This window comes from Adiantum capillus-veneris, chromosome 12 (genome assembly GCF_014529385.1).
Source record: "Adiantum capillus-veneris isolate H3 chromosome 12, ASM1452938v2, whole genome shotgun sequence".
Lineage (NCBI taxonomy): Eukaryota > Viridiplantae > Streptophyta > Polypodiopsida > Polypodiales > Pteridaceae > Adiantum > Adiantum capillus-veneris.
The window spans coordinates 57,609,267-57,620,740 of NC_140942.1; the positions used below are offsets into that span (position 1 = coordinate 57,609,267).

General features: G+C 39.8%; 2 pseudogenes; both read right to left on the reverse strand.

Annotated features, from left to right (window-relative positions):
* Positions 1 to 2,556: 2,556 nt before the first annotated feature.
* On the reverse strand, positions 2,557 to 3,420 carry LOC147445783 (shikimate O-hydroxycinnamoyltransferase pseudogene; annotated as a pseudogene).
* A 109-nt stretch (positions 3,421 to 3,529) lies between these two features.
* On the reverse strand, positions 3,530 to 4,725 carry LOC147445784 (shikimate O-hydroxycinnamoyltransferase-like; annotated as a pseudogene).
* Between the last annotated feature and the right edge of the window lie 6,749 nt (positions 4,726 to 11,474).

Sequence of the window (11,474 nt, forward strand, 5' to 3'; positions counted from 1 at the left end):
CAAGGATCACTCACATCTCATATTCACGCAATATGTCAATGCTTCATTTTTCTACTACACCTTTCCTTGCAACTTGTCTTCTTCTTCATCTATGCATCCAGATTTGAATTTTTTTAGTAATTCATCCTTGATATTCTTTTCTTGTAGAGGCCTTTGTCCTACAAAATATATTCTACATGTGAATGTAGCTTATAGGCACTAATAGAGGATGACATCAAGGGGTAGAACATCACCATATACATCATCATCCTAAGGTGCGAATCTACACTTGATATCAAATGGCCTATCACATGGGTTATGACACATATGCTATGAATGGAAAAGATATGGTGAACATGCCCAGAAAAAGTGAGAAAATGCTGTTTTAGATTGTTTTTGTGAAAATTGCTAACTTGCAAGTAATTTTTCGGGCAAACTGAGTAGGATATGGATGTTGCGCTTAACATGACTTTCGAAGAGCTCAATGAGAAGAAAAAATTCATGTGAGACAGACCCGATCAAATTCTGAACCGTTTGGGAGTTACGGCTCGCTGAAAATGGCCAGAAATTGTGGACTAAAAAAACTTTCTAAAGTTGCTAACTCGTGGGTGTGGGTTGCATTTTGTGGTTTGTATGTGTTTGAATGCAGGACGTCTCTTTCCGAACCTATTTTTGGGCCGCTTTGCTAAAGACTGGAGAAAGGACGAAAATAGCCACTTTGTCACGTGAAGAAGACAGCACGTATGCAGAAGGAGGCTATTCTACTGTGATGGTGCCTTGTGATTGAGATTGACAGTGAGTGCGATTGAGAACTGTGCGCAGATTGAGACTGAGATAGCTCGAGGGTGGTCGGGAGGTTGATACGAGCTACGCTCTTCTTGTACCCGGGAATTGATTTCAATATACATCTCTATTTTCCTACGTGTACTCTGTGTACTTGCAATTTTTTGTTATTCAGCTGTTGTATTTCCGTGTCTGGTCACATCATTAGCCACTCAAATTCAAGAAAATGTTGCTACCATCCGCTTCAAAGTGGAGGAGTTCTTAGAAGAACGTCGTTGTAGGGAAGGCCTTTAATTGACTATATGCATTGGTGACTTACCCTCCTCTTGGTGGGAGGAGAATGCGGACTTTCATACCGCCTTAACTAAGCACAACAATGCTTTCCAACCAGTCAAGTTTGACAGTTCCACCATCAAATTCCTCCATCATGATCCCCACACTAACCAAGAGAGCCTTGTTTTCAAGACCAAGAGGACCGCATGGCACTCTTGAAACAAATGCATCTTTCCAAGGGCACAACCATATGGATTAGCGAGTCTCTACCCCCCACCCAACCCAAGATAAAGAAGCAAGTGTTGCACAAAGTACGAGATGCACGGGCCGCAGGTAAGTACGCCGTCTTATCGTGGTGGTAGAGCCATCATCGAGGAGTTTTGCACACAGAAACCCACCCAACATCCACCTCCTCCCCCTTAGCCACCCCTCTCCCCCTAAGCAACATTTGTTGCAAATTTGTTGTATCAGCCCCCTAGCCCCTCCCCCCCACCCCGCCGCCCCCCCCCCCCCTCCCAACATCTACATGTGTTATTGGACACATTGTACCTCTTAGATAGAGGAGCCTCTATTGTACATGTTTTATTGGTTGTCCCATAGGTCATATTTAACCTCTAAGGATGATAATGGAATCTATCTATCTAACCCGGCCCCCACAAACATCTACATGTGTTATTGCACACATTGTACCCTCTTAGATAGAGGAGCCTCTATTGTACATGTTTTATTGGTTGTCCTATAGGTCATATTTGACCTCCAAGAGTGATAATGGAATCTATCTATCTAAACCCCCCCCCCCCTTCCCTTTCCCACACCACAACACCTACACACATCCAATCATATGTATAATATCATACCATTGAATGTATGCATGCTCTAAGTTGAAGTCCAAGAGCTTTTAAACTACATTGAAATGCATAACATCTACAGTAATTCTTGTTGACCCAGATCAAGGCCTCAATGATCAAGATTATAAGAGAAATGAGCAATGAAAGAAATTAGAATGAATGGCAAGAATGTAAGTTTTAGGAACACCAGACTAATGTCAACATGGATAATCTCCTGCTTGGAATATCTTTCTTGACAATAAAATGCTTCCCATAATTTTGTAATCTTAGAATGTAATGAAGTCTTGTCCATTGCTGAAGGCAAAATGTCACAAATCAACATACTCTCCATCCAAGGATTTTTGCAAAATATTAATCATCCTAAGATCTCTTCCTCTCCATGCAACATGTGGATATGCTTTTCTTGCATTTGGAAACAAGGTGTCAAAAATGGACCTTTGAATAATGAAAATGCATTTCAATAAAAAAAAGCATAGTAAGGCCAAATTTGTAAAGCTTTGGCTAGCCAAACAAGGTGAAGAATCACATGGGTGTTCTAAGACAAGAGAAACTCACATGCCCATTGAATCAATCTTAGAGAATAAAGAGAAGGACCTTGCAAGCTAAAAATACTTATACAAAAGCTAGCATGTCCATTTCATACTAAAAAGAGTATTAGGGGCAATGGAGACAATCAAAACTGGTAGAAGGGTTGCTCAAAGGTGGGCATGTGGTGGGAGGCAAGGGCAAGGGAAATGGAGAGGCCACCACCACCAGAGGGGCTAGGAAGCACGAAAGGGAGGCCTTCAAATGAGATGCCGACAGGGCGCATGAAGATGGGGCAGCCCCAACCAAAAGTTACAATCGTGGATGGAAAGGTGGGTCCAAGAGGTGATACAGACATTAGGAGTACGAAAGGTGTGGGCACCTTGAACAAGAAACTCTAGGCCAGGTTGTAGCTCCAAATAATCAAGTGCTGATAGTAAATATTCATCGTCCATACGTGCGATGGCCTCCGTAATCCTTTGGGCACCCACACTTAGTGGGCCTTTGTCTAGCTGACCGACTTGTGCCATGGGTGTGGCAGTGAAGATGGCATTGCCAAAGTAGCCTCTTGGCAAGGCTGGTTGCAATCGGCTTCTCCCTTTTATTGCTATGTACAATTTTGTCTCTTGTTTCTCACTCAACCCTCGTGCCCTTGACACACACCTCCACACATGTGTTGCCACTGCCTCGTATGTGCTGTATGTCACCCCTCTTGTTCCATCCATTGCCGTTGCTTGCAGCTCCACAACTTGCCAACATTAAAATGCTCAATATCAACAATTTTCCCCAGAAAACACCTTAAATTAGCACCACACAGTGAATATGTTCAAATTACACAAAATATGAACATAATATTACAGTAAATTATGAACAAATGTAACGGAAATCGTCACTTGTTATTGGACTAACAGGCTACAAAAGAAAATTCTTGAGACTTATTCTAAGAGCTAGCCATCAAAGTTGAAGTTCTGCATGGGTGTGACTCACAGTGCTCAAAACAAAGCATGTTCATAATCTCAATTTTTAAGATTAAGGCAATAAGGCAGCCAATATTTATGCCAAAATGCTAGATTTTTGGGAAAATTACACTATAAAACGGGACATTGGAACACTACCTTATGTTATGCAATTGAGCAAACAACCATAATTTTTACCTGTGCTCGAGTGAGAAAGAAAAAATTGCAAGCCACATTGTCGTTCGTATTTGTAGGTCCACTGTCATTGTGATGTGAAGAGAGCTTGTTCTTGCATTTTGCCACTACATTTGGTTGTACTGCAATGCCGCGATCATATTTGCTAGAGGGAAATAGTGAAGGGGGAGGTTGATAGTCGATGTGCGAAAATGTTGGTGTAGATGGGTCACGCGTCCGCAAAAGGGTACGGTTGATAAAAGGATGACGTTGAATGCCTTCCCCCCTTTGTTATGTCTGCCCATGTGTTGACGAAGTGGGTACTGGAGATCCCATCAGCAACATGGTGCTCCATCCCCACACCAAGCGAGGCCCCTCATCATTGAAAGAATGTTACCACTATAGATTATTTGTGTCGACTACTGTTACGAAATAAACCAATATGGTGCATAATAATTACATAGGATGTGGTCACTCTTCCGTGTAGGTCACATGAGGCACATGTTGTTTAAGGGCAAGAGTGTGTGCAAAATCACCAAAGTCATTGATAATGGCATCGATCTCTGCCTCGACAAGAAGCACACCCTCGGCAATACAATTAAGGTAGATACGTCCATAGGACCTCAAGAGCCTTCTTTCCACTGGGGTAGAAGGGCACTAGTGCCTTCTCCAAAACCTCATAAGAAAAGAAGTCGTCCTATTATGTTTTTGAAGTAGCTGGCAAAGCATAGACAAACATATTGTAAACATGATTCAAAGTAGCTCTAGCCCTGGGCAATGCGTCTCTCTCTCTCTCTCTCTCTCTCATGTACAATTACCGGAGAAAAGTATTGACGCTTTTGAGTTTTGCATGCCAAGCTGCAAAGTGCACACCAGATGCCAAAGGTTGCAATGCGGAACGTGATGAGTGGCCGCATCTCTTCTTATAGAGAAGGCGTAGAGACTCTCTCTCTCTCTCTCTTTCTCTCTCTCTGTGGATTGCTCCTACGACGTTAAATCTCTCTCTCTCTCTCTCTCTCTCTCTCCCCCCCGCCTCCCCGGCAACTACGTGGTGCTGTGCTACTTGACGCCATGCTACGAAATACCGAAAACGCACGTGACGTTTTTCTCCTCTCGCGTGGTGCTGTGCTACTGTGCCATCTCTCGTCATCTCCTGATGGAGAATCTGATGGAGCATCTCTCGTCATCTCGCATGGTTGGCTACTGTGCCATCTCTCGACTTTTTAAATGGCTTTGCCCCGAAATTTGTTGATGCGGTATTATGTTGATATGCAAGTGTAAATTGTTGCTACATTTTCCACATCATTTCCCTGTGCCCCATAGTCTAACTGTGTTGTCCAAGTAAACGCATAGTACAATATCACAGCCATCACAAAACTTGATGTTGTTGACATGTGTATAATGTGAAAATAAAATATCTACCTGGGACCAAATGCAACAATGTACATAATGTCATGTGTGAGAGGTTGCAATGGTTCCAATTGTGTACATACCTTAGTAGGGAGACAAGGCCCTAAATGTATCACTCTTGCACATTTTCTCAAATGAATAAATGCTTAACTTGATTTAGGAATGTACAACTGTCAAGTGTTTTGAAGTGGCACGCTCATCTTGCTTGGAAAGTCTAATGCGGTTGATCTCCTCTTAAATTAGCAAGTTTCATGTATATCTATAAAGAATGTATCCAACATGCTTGACACGTGGGTTTCAACGTGTAATTGGAGGCCAAGGGAAGTTTCTCACAAATTTGGGGATCTTTCCTAGCTTGCTTGGGCTAAAAATGACAACATATTGATAAAGCAAATCCAAAAATAGCCAAAGAAGCATATATCACAATGACACATTTACAACGGTGGTCATGGTTGCTCAAGCTAGGGGGCTACTTTATAGAGTAGTCCCGTGCGTGCTGTATCTACCTCATGTTCGAGCTTGTGAGGCCATCAAATAGGGTTTTCTCTCTTCAAGGAAGCATTTGGGACTGTCTAACGAAGCGCCTAAGATTGTATAAAATGGCCTTATTTAGTAATTAAAGCGAAAGATTAAGGTTTATAATAGGACAAATGAACACTTCATATGTGCAATTAGGCGCGAGTCTACACCATATCATCATACATACAAGAGTTTTGAGTTGATTTTGGTACTTTTTTAGATGGATGAATAGCATTTTTCTCAATTTTAGTGTGTCTTTTGCTTTGAATCCTCTATGATTTACTAGTTTTTGCGATGAACTCTCAAAGTCAAAACCTTGGTCCTTTTCAAACACCACCTCAAACTTTCTAATACATTTTTGGTGAACCCAACCTGAAATGGGCTAGGGTGATGGAACGGAAGCTTAATTGAAGGTCTCAATAGAAAGATTTTAAGTTATAGAGAAACAAGAGCAACAAGGGATGCAATTTTGATTCTATTGTAATGCAAATGTTTCAAGCCTTTGTTGTGTTTATGTAGCATAAACCAGCTATTAAAAGAAAGAACTTTCTTCAAGAAAATTCCTTCAATCAGTGGTGCATAAACTTGACCAATCTGATGGTAGATATGTAACAAAGTGTCTTTGTGGTTATGTAAAGGATATGGAGCTACATTGACTACATGAAGCGGAGATGGTATAAAGTTCTTAGCTACTTGTGATTCTTCATATGAATGAGCATGTAAGGGGAATTGGAAATGAGCATGGGGGCTAGCTAAGCAAAAATGACAAAGAGACAAGATCATAGTCAAACCTACTCAAGCCCCAAGAGTTTGTGAGAGTTTTGTAGATGTTATTATTGTGGTTCCAAAGAGGAAGAAATCTATCTTAGATGGTTTTTTCAAGGCAATGCAAGAGCTCGACATAAAGATTGCAAGGCTAGAAGAGAATCATCAAGCCAATCTACAAGGCAAAGACCTAAAAAAAGAGAACTATTTGTACACAGGTGCATACGATGTGATGGTATCAACAATGAAAGGAGATATTGTGAAAGGTTCGATGAATGCTTTGATGAAGGATCTTTTTTTCTTCAAAGATCAAGATTCACTCAAGTGAAATAGGTAAGCCTTTGGGAAGGAATTTGGCAGAGGAGGGAGTAATAAGCTATTTGAGGACATGGCCACTAGACATGTCATCTTAATGGTTGAGGCAACCGCCCATGGGTTGAACGTGGAGCCTATTGACCAAAAAAGAGTCGAGGTTGATTTGGATAAGATGTGTCAGCTTACTACCTCTAATATAGAGGCAACAACACGTCTCAAATTTTTTCTGGAAGAGGATTTTGAATAATAAGGTTGAATTTAGTTTGGGTGAGGTTCTTGGCATAGACAATCAGGAGTTCCATAAAGAAATAATTGACATTAGAGAAAGCAACAATCTCTTTCTGAGTCTATTTGTGTCCTCGATGAAGAAGAATTTTGAAATGCATAATGTGTCTCATGTTTATGGTAAACAAAGGATGAAAATGTTATTGGATGTTACAAGTCTACAAGAGGAGTAAACTAAGGTCATTTCTTGGGTGATGAATATGAATAAGATACCACTCATAGGACTTATTACTCTAAGAGTCATTAGACAAGAGCAACTACCAAGACTCTAGTGAAAGTGGGAGACTTAGAAAAGCCGTCAATTGCATTAATAGACTATGGAATAGATGGTATAAAGTTTTTAGCTAGTTGTGATTCTTCAAATGAATGAGCATGTAAGGGGGATTGGAAATGAGCATGGGGGCTAGCTAAGCAAAAATGACAAAGAGACAAGATCATAGTCAAACTTACTCAAGCCCCAAGCGTTGGTGAGAGTTTTATAAAGGTTATTATTGTGGTTCCAAAGAGGGAAAAATCTATCTTAGATGGTGTTTTCAAGGAAATTCAAGAACTGCAGTTAAAGATTGCAAAGACAACCATCAAACCAATCTACAAGGCAAATACCTAAAACTAGAGAAGGATTTGTACACAGGTGCATACGATGTGATGGTATCAACAATGAAAGGAGCGGTTGTGAAAGGTTCAATGAATGCTTTGATGAACGATATTTTTTTCTTTAAAGAGGCCAGATTAACTTAAGTGAAGTAGGTAAGCCTTTGGGAAGTAATTTGTCAGAGGAGGAAGGAATAAGCTATTTGAGGACATGGCTACTACACATGTCATCTCATATGGTTGAGGCAACCGCCTATGGGTTGAAGGTGGAGACTATTAACCAAAAAAGAGTCGAAGTGAATTTGGACAAGATATCAGCTTACTACCTCCAATATAGAGGCAATAACAAATCTCAAAAAAAAATTAGAAGAGAGGATTTTGAATAATAAGGTTGCATTTACTTTGGGTGAGGTTCTTGGCATAGAAAATCAAGAGTTCCATAAAAAGATAATCGACATTATTAAGAGAAAGCAAGAATCTCTTCCTGAGTCTATTTGTGTCTAGGATGAAGAAGAATTTAGAAATTCATAATGTGTACATGTTTATGTTAAACAAAGCAATGAAAATGTTAATAGATGTTACAAGTCTACAAGAGGAGTAAACCAAGGTCATTTCTTGGGTGATGAAGATGAATAAGATACCACTCATAAGAGTTATTACTCTAAGAGTCATTAGACAAGAGTAGCTACCGAGACTCTAGTGAAAGTGGGAGACTTAGAAGAGCCATGCATTGCATTAATAGACTATGGATCATAGGCTAACCCCATATTAAATATTTCATACCAAAAAAGAAAATGACCAATATATATAAATCATGAATGGATAGTTCGTGTAGGAAATAGGTTTGGGGAGGGGGGGGGGGGGGGGGGGGGGGTTTCACTACAATAGCAAAATTTCTATCACATGGGTTCAATAGTAGGGAATACTGTTTCCTATAGCTCCTCAAATTTTCACGTATAGAAGAGTGTTGAAAAATTGGTCTTGAAAAGAAATTTATAGATTGACTAGAAAAAGGGTCCCCTTTTTGGTGAAAAACTCATAGCTAAGGGGTTTTATGAACTATCCTTGAATGCACACGATATATAGATCTTACATATAGTAACCCCTGGAGATTATAGGTGTGTTTGATGAGTTTTCATTTATGGATACTATGGAAGACTTGAAGTCTTTAGTGGATTGTGATTTGTGTGTTAGGAATTAGGTTGTGAATATATGCTCCAAAGAAATGTACAAAGTAATTGAAGATTTAAAAAATGCTCAAGGTTTTGATGTACGAGTGGAAACCAAGTATAATTTTGTGGTAAAGAAAGTGAAACTAATGGCAATATTTGTAGCACAAAACTACAACTATAGGATGGGGGAAGCTGCTTTGTAGCCTAGTCTTTGAGACAGGAGTAAGAGTGGGCATAAGTTTACATATGATTCTTTGAATGAGCTAAGGGTTTGTTGTGATGAGAGTTTGACAAAAGCTAAAATAATATATTTTTAAGAAATTCATGCCAAACATTAATTTTTTTTTGCATTTGAGACACATTAGATAGGGTGTACAGATTCTTCCATTGTTGTTTCTATAGTAATCTTCACTCTCGAGTCTCAACTATCTCTCATGTACCTTGGAACTTGCTACCTATTCCAGATTCAAAGGATCATTTTTTAAAACTCATTGAGTTTCTTAATAAAAAGATCAAGAAGGGTATTAAGGACCCTTCCTGTGCTCTGTATTCAAATAGGTGGCTCTTCACAGTTCCAATGATAAATGGTTCTTTACGTTTTATCCATGACATGCGACCCATCAATAAGGTAGAAATGAGGAATCTGGAAACAAGCCCAATTGTAGATGAGTTTGCCTAGGAATTTGCAGAAAGGGAGATATATATTCTATGGGAGATTTGTACTTTGGGTACATATTCAAATAGTTGGTTGATAGATCCAAAGAAAAATGGTTCTTTACACTTTACCCATGATGCGCAACCCCTCTATAAGGTAGCAATCAAATTTTTTGGGTATAGGGACAATTTTAGATAAGTTTTGCTAGGTGATTGTAGAAAGAAGATATATTCTATGTAATGGAAATGGCCTATGAACATTGAGAATAGAGGAATTAGGAGAATTAAAGAGAGCATTTTTGTGAGACTACTTTGAGAGGATAGAGAGTGACTTAATTGATGGTAGCAGCATAATCATAATACTTACTTAACTCGGCAGGAACAATACTTTTGCAACAGGCAGAGTTAGAGAAGTTGAAAACAATTGAGGACCGGATTTACATGGATCCGATTCCCCCTCCAACCGGAATTTGTGTTATAGATTCTGACATCAAGAGAGACTTGTTAGAATACAATCTTTGTGTTCCTTGTGCCCTAGGTTATGCAATGAATATGGAAAGTGTCATGCATCAAAAGCATAACATAGACTTTGTAAAAAGAATTAACTATCCCAAGCCTCAGTCCTAAGGTCTCAAACAACTTCGAAGGTGGAGAGAGCTAGTGGGGAATGAGGGTACGGAAGAGAAAGAAGAAAAAATCATAGAAGCAAAAAAATTAGTTCCTCACTTATCATCACTCTTCTTGCTAGCATACATATTATCATAGTAATGAAGATGGAGAAGATGGCAAGCTTAAGCATTGAATCATGGCTCTTGGTTGGATTTGCATTCCATAGCCAAGAGTGTTGGTGTAGGCTCTCAACTTCTCTACTAGCTTGGAGAAGGAGATGGAGCTCTTGCACTTTGCAAACTTCACACAATGAGAGTGTGTGTGAGTGTGTGAGGGAGAGTATACCCCCAAGCAACCCCCCTTTTTTCTTTGGTTGACCCCCTCTTCTAGCTCAGCTTGGAAGCTCATTGGACCCAAACAAGCGTGGCCAATCAGATGTAGAATGCATATCAAGAAATAAGGGTAGTCTTGGGATAAGTGTCCCCCTTTCCCTTTGAGAGAGACTTGATAACTGGAAAAAACAATCAATTAAATTATCATTGGACCCCTTTAGAGGCTAAACAATAGGCTTTCAGCACTTCATGAGGGTAGCATGGGTAGGGGCTTGACATATGTCCTTGGTGTCGTTTGAGGCTTGGCTTGCCTTGTGTGTGTGTGTGTTTTCTCTCTCATCCCCCTAGCTTTGAGGCTCATACCCTCCTTTGTAGGGATGCCTTTGACTTATGAGACACAAGCACGATAAAGCACCTCAAGCTTGGTTGATGTTCCCACAAGCACTTCACGCTCGCTAGTCGGCAAGCACGGCAAGTACCTCAAGCATCTTAGTCAGCAAGCATGACACACACCTTAACCATCAAGCACAACAAGCACCTCAAGCTTGGGTAGTGTTCCCACCTCAAGCTCGGCCCTAAATTTCCTAAGGTCAAAGTACTTTTAACACTAACATTTGGACGTCTTCAATGAAGCTAACCCTAAGGTCTTTAAGGTCCCTTGGCTAGCCTTGCTCTTTGACAAACCATCTCTCATTTGGGCCCCTTTACCAGTGACCCTATGATGGTATATATTTGTAAGCACATTTCTATATTATAACCCTTGTTCCGATTTATTTTCCCATATTAAATGATTAATTTAATATGAGAAAATCATTTGGGTTGGTTAGATACTAGATTTTAGGATATTACCTCTCTCTTGAAATGATAATCGTTCTTGACTATGAGGTAGAAGAGATAAAGCCTTAGTCGTTAGTCAATCTTCCTTAGTGAGTAGAGGATCCCTTTTTACCCTACGGCATCATTCCAAGATGGATGACTAGTCCATTTGGTGCTTGAGAAACGTTGCTGCCACAAGAATGTCTGCTCTTTAGTCCATTTCATTCTCCCAAGTAGAGTGACAAGTTTTACTTGGTGTTTGAGAGACGTTGTCATCACAAACATGATTCTAAGTATGCATACTACTTAAATTTGTGCACAATAAAAAGAGAACTATTCTTATAAGACAAAAACATTGGTAATTTAAAAGAAATTTGTACATTTTCTTACTCTAATGTAGCATTGTAAGCATTGACAAGGTTCATACTATCCTTAAGTTGTATTGCTTGCATGCATCTAGCATCTTCA